This window comes from Pinus tabuliformis, chromosome 3_1, assembly GCF_031772625.1.
Source record: "Pinus tabuliformis cultivar Carrire ecotype Pingquan chromosome 3_1, CPIR1, whole genome shotgun sequence".
NCBI lineage: Eukaryota > Viridiplantae > Streptophyta > Pinopsida > Pinales > Pinaceae > Pinus > Pinus tabuliformis.
Window position 1 is genome coordinate 71593828 of NC_142301.1, and position 15110 is coordinate 71608937.

The window sequence follows — 15110 nt, forward strand, 5'->3', positions numbered from 1 at the left end:
TGATTTATAGGTAGTTCTGAATAAATTCTTCCTCTGTGCTGGTTCTTCAATCTCTTTCTCTGTCTTAAGCAATGTCCTTCTCAACAACAGGGATTCTCCTACTTCAGGGGGTTCTTCCTTTTCCATAAGTCGAGGTGTTTCTGGCTTTGCCTCAACCACATTCACATTCCTCTGACTTGCTGGTTTATTATGAGGATAGTCCCACGATACATGTCCCCATTCTCCACATGTGTAGCACCAAATATCTCTTCCTCGGCCCTTCCTCTGGGCGCAAATATTCCTCTATTAAAATCCCCTCTCTGTGGTGGTTTACTACTTGAACTGCCTGCTTCATGCTGATGTTGCTGTCCCCTTGGTTTGGTAGTTCCTCTACCTCTTACCGAGCTCCTTCCTCTATTCCTCTAATTCTGTTTTCTCAACATCTTCTCCTCTGCCTTCAAACTTGCTTGATAGGCATCCTCAATAGTCTTTAGAATTAACAAGCTGATCTCGTCTTGTATGTCATATCGTAAGCCATTGATATATCTGGCTACCTTCTCCATGTCATCTTCTGCATGTCTTGCTCTAATACTCAATCTATAAAATTCTTCTGTGTATTCTTTAACAGACATTCCTTTTTGCCTTAAATTCTGCAACTGTTTAAAAATATTTAACTGATAATCTTTAGGCATAAATTTGGCTTTCATCTTACTCACCATTTTGTCCCATTGCTTGATCTTGGACTTTCCTTTCCTTGTTCTGGATGTCTGTAGCTCATCCCACCAAATAGCTGCATGACCCTTCAATATGGTAATTGCAAATTTCACTTTCTTCTTGTCGTCAGCTAACCCTTCATAGTCAAAATATTTGTCTAATGACCTGATCCAATCCATTAGCTCTTTTGCATTGAGACTCCCTTCATACGTAGGAATTTCCACCTTTGGTTTTCCTCCTACTTTCGCCAGCATCTTAATAACTCTAGTAGTTTCATTTTCCTCCTCTTCTTCTTCCTCAGAAGATTCTTCTTTAGCACTGTCATCCCCTTCATCAGGTGTTCTTCTCTGAGCAGTCTCAATTGTTTCCATCCTCGTACGTAGACTTCAGATCTCCTCCAGTAGAACTGCATTTGCTTTCGGTCTTCCTCGACCAATGCCAGCTCCTCTCCTTGGCGACATGTTTACTGTAATCAACCTTAATCTCTCTGTGCTCTGATACCACAAATGACGCAGGAATCAATTGTTTTGAGAAATATCAACAATTGGCCCCGCGTTTGCCTTTCCCTTTATAATCAGGCCTTCCGCTTCTCTGCTTTGATTTCCTTAATATAAGCCGACAATAGATCTTTCCTTTATTTAATAGAGCCGCTCAGTGGTACACCGTAGATCACCTCACCTTTGATCCGACGATCCACATTGTATCGCATAATTGCAAGTCACAAAGGTTTTCGGCCTAGTGCTTTCCCCTTTGAATTATTGCGATGTGATTTATTCCAACCTTCGCATCGCATAACACACATATGTTTGAGGCCCATTTCTTTAACAATTGAAATGTTGCGATGCGATGTATCGCAATCGCAAACCGCAATGTTCCACAACTGGGTTTGATAACACACAAGGCTTTTTGCGATGCGATGTTTTGGTGATCGTACTTAGCAACTTCCTAAGGCCTGCGGTCCGACCACATACTAATGTTTATTTGCGATGCGATATGGGTGATCCAACGGTTGGGATTTAAGCGGGCATCAACAATGTTAATCACACTAAAGACCTGCGATTTCCGTTAGCTCTGTGTTTTATATCGTAAGCATGAAAACAAAGAAATATTCGACTCTATCCTGAATACAAAGAAACAAAGGCCGAAATGAAATTTCACACAGAATCGATATATCTATCTATCTATCTATATATATATATATATCTATATCTATATCTATATATATATATATATATATATATATATATATATATATATATATATAGATAGATATAATCCCACATGGCATTAATTTATCAAGACTATCAATGTTACAGAGTCTCGCCCTTCGGCTCGATTACAAAGATTTTAAAAGACCTCTATCCAATATGAAAATCCTCGCTCTGTCACCCGACTCTCGCTTCCTCAATCCTTCTTCCTCTTTGCCAATCCTTCTACATTACATTTTTTCTCCTTTTTATTAATTGAATTCCACTCTAACTACTCAATCTCTATATTTAAACATTCTAACAGTCAATCTCTATTTTCAAGCTCTATATCACACCTGTGCTAACAACTTATCTTTAGATCTAAAATAAGACAATTTCTACTTATTACAATAATGAAATACAACTCATTTCTTGAGAGATCCAACCCTCTCGGTAAAAACTGACTTTTGACCACTCAGGTCAGTGAAATTCAACTTGTTTAGCCACAACATGTGAACAGACTTTCACATTGCTGGCTAAGTCCAGATGCTTCTGCATCACCTATCATGGAACAATGGATTCTCAGATAGCCTGATGCAACTCTAATTATCGTAGTAGATATTTGTCGGTTCCATATTTTGACTGAACAGACTCACTAGTAGCTTCCAAAGCCAAATAGCTTCTCATGTGGCCATGCTAGCTGCCATGTATTCTGCCTTTGCAGAATTCAGTGCTACAGATTTCTGCTTTCTGTTGCACAAAGACACAACCCCTAGTCCAATGCTGGAGCAACACTTAGAGGTGCTTTTCTTGTACACTGAATGTGAAAATTCTATCACTGCAACAACTAATTTATTTTACGTACTTATTTTCCAATAAGTTATTTACGAAAACCCTTCAGTAAACATTAAAATAAATTGTGCTGCAGATATCACACCATAATATAAAAACAAATACATGCACAAGAATCAAACACAGCAACACAAATATTTTGGACAATTAGCCTCAGAAAAACCCAGTGCGGGGAAACCAGTGCAATAGAGGAAGATTTTATTAATCAACGATTCTTGAGTACAACTGGGTGCCAAATTGGCTTACCCAACAGAGAAATTCTCTAGCACCTCTTCTAGACTCAACGTCAGACTTGGTGGCCTCTGCGCAGCTCCCAGACCCTCTGCGTCAGCTCTCGCCTCTCTGCGTCAGCACTGGGCCTCTCTGCGTCACCCACGCAGGCCCTGCACAATCCTGCTGCCTCTGCGTCTACCTCTCTAATCTCTGCGTTGATCTTTTGGTACTGTTCCTGACTCTCTTTTCCATACTCGCTACCTCTTGCTGCAATCTAGACCTTTAGTTCGAATTTCTCAGCAAACCCCGCTCTAGAAATCGAACTGACTGGTTTCCCTCAGTATATCTCCAATTGACCCTCAAGTCCCCTTTTATACTTTTCCTGTTGATGAATCAACAACCGAGATTAAGTCCCTAATCAACGGCTACGATTAAACTAGACTTGATCCTTATCTTTTGAAAGCTTCTCATCCTTATCTTTATTAATCCCCATTAATTTTTTTATTTCCCTAAGTTTAGACTTAGGAACTCATTAAAAATATTAATTATTTTAATAACTCTTCATCCGGATGGATTTTTCCAAAACAATTTCTGGATTTGGGAGATCTCATGTGCTTTAGCCATTCCACCAATTTTCATGGTTAGAGCACATCCGATGCTACCCCAAATCAACACTGAACTACCTGCCCAGTCTGTACCAGTATAACCACATAACCTGAGGCCATCACCTCGAGAATACCTCAACACATAGTCGACTGTGTTGCGCAAGTACCTCAAAATATGTCTTGCCATTGTCCAATGCACCCTCTTAGGTCCCACCATAAAATGACAGAGTGTTGACCCCGAAATAGATATCTGGCCTGGTGTTGACCAGATACATGAGTGAATTAATGAGCTGTCTACCCAAGGTTGGGTCAACGTTCTCGTCCTCTGATGCATTTATCATCCTCTTGTTAGTAATCATAGGCGTGGACATAGGTGTACAATATAGGTCTACAATCCTACATCCTGAACCTCTTCAAGATCTTTGTAGTATATCTCCCTTGACCAACGAAGATCTCCCTAGCCCATGCCATACCTCCAGGCCTAGAAGGTAATGCATCAGTCGCAAATCCTTCATGCCAAATTTTGCTACCAGGTTCCTCTTGCAGTCCTCTATGAGCCCTGATTACCTTGTCAGAAAGAGGTCATCTACATACAACACTAGGATGAGTGGCTCACCCTCTACCATCAGATAGTAAAGGTTGGAATCCGTATCACTCTTGACGATTCCCATTTGTTGCAAGTAGCTGTCAATCAGGCCATACCATGCCTTGGGAGCTTGTTTGAGCCCTATAACTCTCTCTCCAACCTTCACACATGTGCCCCTCTCATGTGTCTCAAAGCTCTCTGGATATTTGATGTATACCTCCTCATTTACCACCCCATTCAAGAAAACTGCCTTGACGTCCATTTGGTGAATCTACCATCCCATTTGTGTTGCTAGAGGTATTTAATTGATTGGATGGAAGTATATCTGACCACTGGGGTGAAGGTCTCCTCATAGTCTATACCTTCTTTCTGCACATACCCCTTGGCCACAAACCTAGCCTTGTACTTCTCCACGCTGCCATCTGCAGTGTACTTGATCTTATAGATCCACTTGAAGCCTACAACTGACCTATCGACAGGCCTAGGCACCACCTCCCATACATCTTTTATCATGATAGAGCTATACTCCACCATGTCATCTTGTCACACCTGATGTTGTGCAACCTCCTGATAACTGGAAGGTTCAACAACTTGTGCCACCAATGCTTGGTCTCTGTCTGGTTGTCTGCGCTCCCTTATGCCCATTCTAGGAGCCCCCATAAACTCCTGTGCATCCATCCTTCAACGTCTGACGAACTTCTTAGCTGGTTCAACTGTTAGTGGTGGGTGGTTCAACTAGCTCCTCTTCTTGCCTTTGTTGCTCTGTCTGCTGCAAACTCACTGGATTCCCTGCACTTGAACTAGTGCTTTTATTGGTAACTGTACTAGAATCCTCCAACTGTCCCTGTGGTTGTCTGCGTTGCTAGACTAATGGAGCTTCTATTGGCTCACTCTGATCATTTGTCAGCATCTCAGGAGATCTCTTGAAGGCGTTCTTCTCCATGAACTTCACATCTCGTCTCACAATAATTCTCCTATTGCTAGGAATGTAGATCTTGTATACCTTTGAGGTTTTGCTATACCCAATGAAGTACCCCTTTTCTACAGCCTGATCGAGTTTAGTGCGTTTCTCATTTGGCATATAGCAGTATGCTATACTACCAAGAATTCTGAAGTGACTGACCTCCGGTTTCTTCCATGAGAAAACCTCCTCTGCTGTTGTCTTCCCGAACGCCCTGTGAGGAACCTTGTTTTGTATGTACACCGTTGTACTACATGCCTTTGCCCATAGAAACTTGAGCATCCTAATCTTATAGCATAGCCTTTGTTGCCCCAACAATACTCTTGTTTTTCCTCTATAATACTCCATTTTGTTGTGGATTGTATGGAGTGTTGGAAAATTGATATGGGCAACATTTAATTTAATCTTTTCCATTCATGACAATTATTTGTGATTTATATTCTGTTCGAAATAATACTGAGAGGGGGGGTGTGAATCAGTATTAGCAAATCACTAACTTTTCATTTCCTTACTTAGATTCATATACGCTACTTCAGTTAAGGGAACCCGCGTGTACACGCAACTGTGTTTAATGCAACTAGCGTATATCCAGTAAACTTATGATTCAGTTAATCCTTTATATGTTGATCTTTAATCAGTGCATCAGAACTTCATTAACCATATGAACAGTAAACAGGTGCAGTAAAACAAAATAGATCATCACACATAAGAAGCACACATGAACACCATGATATGAGGTGGAAACCCAATGCGGGACAAAAACCACCTACTGCTGTTTTCTTTAATATAAGAAAAAACCTGTTTACAATCTTGTACTGGTGCAGACTCATACCAGTACGCAGGCACCCACCTGCGGAAGGCTACTACCTTCTCTCGTTCTCTAGTTTCTACTGGAAGGGAGCTCCAACCCCCTGGCTCTTGTACTAGTCGATATATTTACTAGTACGTAGGCGCCGGCCTACAAAAGGCTATAACCCTCTCTTTTCTTTCATGGACCACATTTCATAAATTTTCATACTGGATCCATAAATACAAAACAATCACCACTGTAATACAATCATCAACTACACCTGCATCATCAATCTTTGAATCACCCGATACTGAATGACTGAAACCCTGTGATCAAAAGCACAGTAACCCGAACACAGAGCAGAACATAGAACTCTGCAATAACAACCAGACCCAACTGCAAATTCAAATATCATACTTCATAATGTATACGCTACTACGATGAACCAAATTAGCGTAGCGCGCTTTTACCAAAGCGAACCCGCGTACACATCTGCAAATATTAACTCAGAACTTTGCTAATGTTCCAGACATCAGTCATACCCAGATCATAACATTCATACAATAAAACATGCGTCAATAATTCAGATCTAGTCTATCCATGATCAAACCACATAATGATAATACATTCCAAGCCTTATGATCCCGATCCATCATCCATCATCAACCGCATAGGTGCATCCTTGATTCAGATCAAGCACAACATCACAAACCCATAACCAGCATACTAGATCTCACACTTCATCAGATATTCATTCCTTGCACACACTCCCTTGGCCTAATGATCTTCTCCTTATATAGGTTTAGGCTTCTCTCAATACCATGGTCCAAAACCATGTAGAACCAATACCTTGGACCCAATACCTGAGGTCAACACTTCAGACCAAATACCATGGACCAATACCAAAATACCATGGACCAAAACTTAGTTTTCCAACATGTACACGCCTTTCCTTCTGTGAACCTGCATGTGTACGCATATGCGCCTTTTGTTCTTCTCACCCGCGTGTATATGCACTTTCATCAAGGTTAACTTGCATATATCTCTCTCTTGACCTGCTGTACTAAGATCTGTTCTCTGATTGAGTTGCCATCACCTGTATCATACCTCTGAGTGAGTTGCCATCAAGGGTAACACTTGTATCATAATGCCAACAATCTCCCCCTTTGGACTTGATGGCAACCACCACACCAAGGCACTCTCCCCCTTTGACATCAAGGGCAAAGGGCAGACCAAGAAGTTCTCTCCCTCTGCTGTCCATACTCTTCCTGAGTACCTATTGAAATCTCTGATTGGGCTCCCCCTTTGTATCTGCCAAGATGTACCAATCCGTCCATGCTCCCCCTGAGCACATGCAAGGTCTTTATAACAAAGACCAGCAATCCATTCAAGACCATGATAGTCATTAGCCACTATCATACACCATATATGATTTGCACCATAAGCATCAACATCCAATTCTGTACCCTGCAATACCATTCTTTTGATCAAACAACAAGATGTATCATTTAGCCACATAATCATCATCACCAAAGACTTCTAACCATAATGCCAACAATGCATTATTTGAAGTATATTCTCCCCTTGAACCTATGCCATGCCATCATCAAACAGTGATTGAACCATATCAGACTTCTGTACTGCTGCTTTTCTTCAGAACATCATATACGTGACTATGTAGCGTCTAACTCGCGTATATACGCGACTTGTCTTCATGAAACTTGCGTATGAGTTTTGGAACACTGATGTTCCACACTTTCACCTTCCTCTGAGTCTGTCATGTCTGTGTACTCTGCTATGCCACATCTTTCTGGCTGTACTTCCTTTTTCTTCCATATCTTCAACTGTGATGATGTTTTCTCCTTTTGGTATGGTGTCCACAATCTTCTCCTGCATTCTTTTGCTATATGTCCAGGCTTGTTGCATGCATAACATCTTACATGTTTCATATTCCTCCTAAAATAGTGAATGGCTTTGTAACCAAACATATTGCAAGAAAAACAATATCCCTTAAAGTATCTGAAATGTGATGATCTTTCTGTGTGACGGTCTTGAACCATTCTACTTCTGCATCTGGCTGCGACATGTCCAAGATTATGACATACATAACATTCAACATTATTCATCGGAGGAAATAATCGTCTATCACTTCCACAGTTAGGAGCAAAAGATTTTCTTTGAGGAATTTCTTTCCTTGGCTGTTGATGGGGTTGTCCTCTCATCTCCTTGTTGATCATTTTAGATTTCTCATTAGAGTTCCTTGCCTCACCTTGTGTGCTAGATTCACCTTCAGCAGAATCATAAAAACCAAGACCAGTTTTGATAGCAGACGACCTTTGACTACTAAGAATATTATCCAAAATCTCAGTGCTGTCTTGAAATCGTAATAGTTTATCCTTTTCTTCTAATTTACCTTTCAAGATATTTACCTCAACTTGATGTTGTTCTTCCTTTTCTAGACATTGCTTCTTCAAAATTTCCTCAGACTTTCTTCCTTCTTCTATTTTTTGCCTTAGTTTGAGAATCTCCTTTTCTTGTTCTTCATTCAATGCCTGTAGCATTTGACGTACTCTGAAGGCACATTCCAGCTGAGCTTTTAAGCTGATAATTTCTTCTTTGAGGGCACTCTCCCTTTTGCTAGGTAGATCTTGTTGATCTATGATTTTATCTGATGCTTCATTTGCTTTTCCATCTTCAATCTGAGGTGATTCAAGATCTGAATACTTGCTTCCACTCAACAACAGGCTGTCATTGTTCTTTTGAGCTGTCTTCTTCTTTTGACGCGCTTTCTTTCCCATTGTTCTACGGATCTCCTTCAAGCGATCAAGCTTCTACCAAAGGACATGCTCTGATACCAATTGTTGGAAATAATACTGGGGGGGTTGAATCAGTATTAGCAAATCACTAACTTTTCATTTCCATACTTAGATTCATATACGCTACTTCAGTTAAGGGAACCCGCGTGTACACGCAACTGTGTTTAATGCAACTAACGTATATCCAGTAAACTTATGATTAAGTTAATCCTTTATATGTTGATCTTTAATCAGTGCATCAGAACTTCATTAACCATATGAACAGTAAACAGGTGCAATAAAACAGAATAGATCATCACACATAAGAAGCACACATGAACACCATGATATGAGGTGGAAACCCAATGCAGGACCAAAACCACCTGCTGCTGTTTTCTTTAATATAAGAAAAAAACCTGTTTACAATCTTGTAATGGTGCAGACTCATACCAGTACGCAGGCACCCACCTACGGAAGGGAGCTCCAACCCCCCTGGCTCTTGTACTAGCCGATATATTTACTAGTACGTAGGCGCCGGCCTATAGAAGGCTACAACCCTCTCTTTTCTTCCAGGGACCACGTTTCATAAATTTTCATACTGGATCCATAAATACAAAACAATCACCACTGTAATACAATCATCAACTACACCTGCATCATCAATCTTTGAATCACCCAATACTAAATCACTGAAACCCTGTCATCAAAAACACAGTAACTAGAACACAGAACTCTGCAATAACAACCAAACCCAACTGCAACTTCAAATATCATACTTCATAATGTATACGCTACTACAATGAACCAAACCGGCGTACATACGCGCTTTTACCAAAGCGAACCCGCGTACACATCTGCGAATATTAACTCAGAACTTTGCAGATGTTCTAGACATCAATGGTACCCAGATCATAACATTCATACAATTAAACATGCGTCAATAATTCAGATCTAGTCTATTCATGATCAAACCACATAATGATAATACATTCCAAGCCTTATGATTCCGATCCATCATCCATCATCAACCGCATAGGTGCATTCTTGATTCAGATCAAGCACAACATCGCAAACCCATAATGTTCCCTTGGCCTAATGATCTTCTCCTTATATAGGTTTAGGCTTCTCTCAATACCATGGTCCAAAACCATGTAGAACCAATACCTTGGACCCAATACCTGGGGTCAACACTTTGGACCAAATACCATGGACCAATACCAAAATACCATGGACCAAATACCACGGACCAAAACTTAGTTTTCCAACATGTACACGCCTTTCCTTCTGTGAACCTGCGTGTGTATGCATACGCGCCTTTTGTTCTTCTCACCCGCGTGTATACGCACTTTCATCAAGGTTAACCTGCGTATATCTCTCTCTTGACCTGCTGTACTAAGATCTGTCCTCTGATTGAGTTGCCATCACCTGTATCATACCTCTGAGTGAGTTGCCATCAAGGACAACACTTGTATCATAATGCCAACATATTCTTCTTCTTTGTTATTATGCTTATCTTCTTATCATCAAATAACTGCCAAAACAAGAAGATCACAACCATACACAGTGAACACAAGATATAGGCTCCAAGCCAGGGCAGAATCCCTTCAAGGGGAAAACCTAGAGATAACTTCTTATAGAATCAACTTAAAAGGAGACTTCTGAGACCAAACCCTAGACCTAGGCTGCCACTAAGAACCAAGCTAACCAAGCAATCTTCCAAGACAAGATCTCCAAGCGAATTAAGGCTCTTTAGCCTTTCGTTCCTTCCAAAGTAGCTTGCAACACTTTCTGCAATTCAGATTTGAGGTAACCCTAGGAACCCTAGAGTACTTGCAAGTGAATAGCAAAACTCTAGATTTCAGACCTTCACATTCCTTCAAGGGGTTTCCTTCTTCTTCGCTGTCCTTCTCTTGCTTTCCTAGGAAATTCACATTCCTCTTCTATTGTAGATTGAATCCAAGATGAAGCTTGATTGGTATGTCTCCAAGGAGGTTGAATGCCTTCTATATATAGCCTTCCAAGTGGCTCTTTAAGCCCAGTCTAGGCCGATTTGTACGTAGCTGGCTGACTTGGTTCTTCAGAGCCTTCTAGAAAATTCATGTATAAAATGATTTTTCTTTTAATGATACAAATGCCCGAAAGGGTCTTTTACAATAATAATGATTGTTTGACTCATGATAAACCTAGGAGACTGAATGACAAATAACTTGAGCATGAAACCCATGCTACAATAATAATTCTCTTTTATTCTTTACATCATTTTTCTTTCTCTAAATAAGATTTACATCATTACAAGAGTCACATGACAATTATGAAGACTAAAACTAGTTACATTCTTCAACATCGAGCTGTCCACTCCCTGCCCTCCTTCGCACCAATCGGTGTACTCTCCTCCGCTATCTGTGCGAAGTACCTTGATCTTTTTCCCTATCAATTTTTCTTGAGGCTTGAACTCTTGGAATTGATTGAAGACCTCATCCTTGGTCTTCAAAATGTAGATCCAAGTCTTCCTGTAGTAGCCATCTATGAAGGTGATGAAGCACTTGTACTCTCTGAGACATCTAGTGGACATTGGGTTGCAAATGTCTGAATGGACACGCTGCAACACCCCATCTGATCTACTGTCACTTCTTGGGAACACTGCCTTAGCGTATTTCCCAAGTACGCACCCCTTGCACACATCATTGTGTTCTGTGCTTAATTTTGGAACATTTGTTACTGTCTCCTTGAGCATCGTAAGTGCTCCATCGTGTGAATGTCCCATTCTTCTATGCCACAATTCATCCAGGTCTCTCCCATTGTTATCGCTGTTGTTGACTAATGCCTTTGGAGAATCGGCATCTTCCAGTCTCGGTGTTTGATGAACACCTTCTTCCCTTCAAAGTGGACATCATATCCCTTATCTTGTAGTTCTGAAATTTAAATTAGGTTCATACCTAAGCTTGACACATGCAACACATCTGTAACACTGGTGCTTGCTCTTGCCTCCCTCTGAATCTCGATGGTGCCTCTCCCAACTGGAATTCATTTAGTTTTGTTTCCATCTGGATCTGGAAGTCCATCTACTCCTCCCTATAGCTAGAAAAGTAGTCTCTAACTTCTGTCACGTGTGTTGACGCTCCTCTGTCTATATACCAGACACCATATGAAGTTGACCTAGAGAGGCAGGCTATATGAGCAAATTCATCTTCCAATCTGGAAGACAAATTTGTAGCATCTTGAATACCGAATCTCTCTGCGGCTATACTGGAAAATATGAGAACCTCAAATACATTGGATAAGTCCTGGGTATAAATCTTCATGTGCTTTCTCTCCCTTGCCCTGCGCAGATTTGCTACTGGAAAACCCTATGCTGCAAATCTCTGTGCTAGATCTGCTTTGTGAAATATTTGATCTGCTCCCCAAAAGCCTTTTCCAGCAACCTCACTGCTTGCTGCTACTGCTCTAATACAAATCAAACTTTTCCTGCAACCTGGACTGGAAATCGAATTGTTACCTCTTTGCAATTCGCAATGCCTAGCTAGGCTTGTGCAAATTTGGTTACCTATGCTTCAAATCTCCCTCTGAACTACACAACCCTTGTTGCTTTCACCTATAGAGCCCTTGTCCGATCTTTATTGCTTTGATACCATGTGAAAATTCCTTGATTGCAATTACTGAATATTTATCTCCTAACTAATTGCAGTGTATTTGTCAAGTGTAAATGATTTTACAGCAAATAGCGATAAATTCAAAATTGCAATCTTCACACATAAAAGTGATGTGGAATATAAAAATGCAGGAATTGAGAAATATGCAGACCCATAAAAATTTGACACAGTTATTTTTGGATAATTGTGCCTGGAGAAACCCTGAAGGGAAAACTAGTGCAGTAGGTGAGAGCTTTATTATTTTCTTTAGCAAATTCAAGAGTACAATGATCTGCTTGCCAATGTGGCAAAGCTTCGACAATCTCTAATGGAAAAATAAACTGGAAGACACCCTGTCTTCCTCTACAATCGATCTGGCCATCTCTCTTGAGAACTCACTCTTTCAAGGTATTCACATTTCCTTACTGGAAATGTGCACTGCTGCTCACAAAAAATCTGTATATCCTTGGAATCACCTTCCTGCAAGTCGTCATGCCTCCCTCTTCCTTTGAAACCCACTCGCTCTGCCTTCAGGGCATTTGATCCGACAACTTGAAACTGAAACATGGCTCCTTCGGCAACTCACACAAGGGATTTCTGGCTACTCGCACTAGCTGTAGCAACCTCCTCTGTAGATGAATTCAACCTCCTCTTCCTGTCTCCAAAGCACTCAAATATACTGAGGAAAATCTCTTTGGTATCTTGCTCTTGAATCTTTGCTGATCTCTCTGTCTCTGACGCTTCCCTAGCTTCAACTGCATACTTGCTAAGTACCCGCAATTGGGTAGTCAAACTGCTCACAATACAATTGATGCCATCTCCAAGCCCTTTGATTTGCTCTTATAATCTTTCGTTGGAGTCTCAATGACCATGATTACAGCTGAACCGATGGCTAAGATCAATTTGACTTCATCAATAGAAGCCTCTAGAGCAAAATTGAATTTCCCTTTAATTAACCAATTTTCCTTAGTTAGACTTGGGAGCTTTTTAATTATTGGCTAATTAATTTAATTAAAGCATTTTCAAGTCTTATCTTGCGAAACCTTTTCTGGGTTTTGGAGATTTCATGTTCTTTAGCCTTTTAGACATCATAGAGACTAGAACACCTGTTCACTGCTACCATAATCTAACATACTCTCTATTTTTAATAGTGGTGCATATCAGGTTTGATTGCACATTCAGGTGCCCCATTGCATTCTGAGTCAATGGTGATGGGTTGATCCAAATTTGAGATAGTTCTATTTGTAGTATTTGGTGCATGGCAGTGGTGATTACTTATTCAGACTCCCCATTGAGTTCTGAGTCTGATGGTTATGGTTTCATTAGAATCTGAACACTTCCTATTTTTTGCAGTCATTGCATGCGATCACTAACAGCATATTCCAGTCTCCATCAGTTTCTATGTCCAATATCATGGCCATGTTGCGACATTTCTATTTTTGGTAGTGCCTAGTTTTAGGCATGCTATCGTTTTTGGGCATTTGATACATTTTCGTATTTTTTTGGGGGATGACTATTTTTAGTAGTATGGGGTTGCAATCTGAGGGGTTGGCATGTGGCAGCAATTGAGAGTGCATAGGTGGCGAGAATTTGGATGACTTATCAATGACATGGCAGAGGATGAGTTGACATGGTAATTCCCCTATCGTTTTTGGGCATTTGATACATTTTCGTATTTTTTTGGGGGATGACTATTTTTAGTAGTATGGGGTTGCAATCTGAGGGGTTGGCATGTGGCAGCACTTGAGAGTGCATAGGTGGCGAGAATTTGGATGACTTATCAATGACATGGCAGAGGATGAGTTGACATGGTAATTGCGGAATTTTATTTTTCTCTCCTTGTGCATTTTTCTTTCCTTATTTCTCTTGTGTTTTCCCTGCCCCTTATTCACTAATTTCCATTATGCTTTCCCTCCCATTTGCTCTTGGTACCCATTTAATTCTCACTGTCAAAGATAGACATTAGATCAGCGACCATTGAACTATATTGACATGCAATATGTAGATCTTTGATTTAACATGTAGCTGCCAGAGAGTAGATTTTATCTATACTGAAAGGGTAAAAATGTTAAAATGCAGAAATTTCTTACAAGAGATGGTTCTGGTCTTTTGAGACAGCAGTGCTTTTGTCACGTAAGTTAAACTTGTAAAGCTCAGGAAGTATGAGGTAGAAGTGACAACATTGGTGTTACTCTGGGATAGCATGTTGGGGTGGTACCTTGACGATTATTGAGCCATTCTGTTGGGAGTTGATTATCTAAAAGAGATTGTTTCAAGCATGCATTACTAATGCATATCATTTTTTGATAGGAGGTTTCAGTCGTGAATGAGATTTCCATTTTGGGATTCAAAACTATACCTGTCCTTGGAAAATTTGGTTTCTGGAAGCATAATCAGACTGTTTCCTGCTACCAGATATTTATTTCAATTCCCTACTTCAACGTCATCTTCTTGAGCAAGGAGTTTGACAGTGGCCAGAAAAGTGAGCCCTGGTTTGTTCACATATATCCTCTTATTGTTCTGTTCATGTAGACATATAGAAATTTGAAACAATACAGGAGTTGCTCTATACAACAGTGGGATCTCTTACCATTACAGAATCTCCAATGAACTTCTTATGTTGTTGTGATTAATGTGCCAAGATATACCTATAGGGTCTCGGAACTATAGTCTCAGGCATTAGAAAGCAGCCCAGACTTTTTCTGGGAGTGAATCTTGGAGTTTTATCTATCTCCTCTTCTTTCTCATTAATTACATCTTGCATTTTATGCTATATTCTCTTTTTACGTATTATTTACA

The 15110-nt window shown here is 40.3% G+C and overlaps 1 protein-coding gene across 3 annotated transcripts in view; it reads left to right on the top strand.

Moving 5' to 3' along the window:
- Positions 1 to 15110, top strand: part of TPR10 (ankyrin repeat family protein) — a 424227-nt gene that overhangs the window by 254378 nt on the left and 154739 nt on the right. The window lies entirely within an intron of this gene.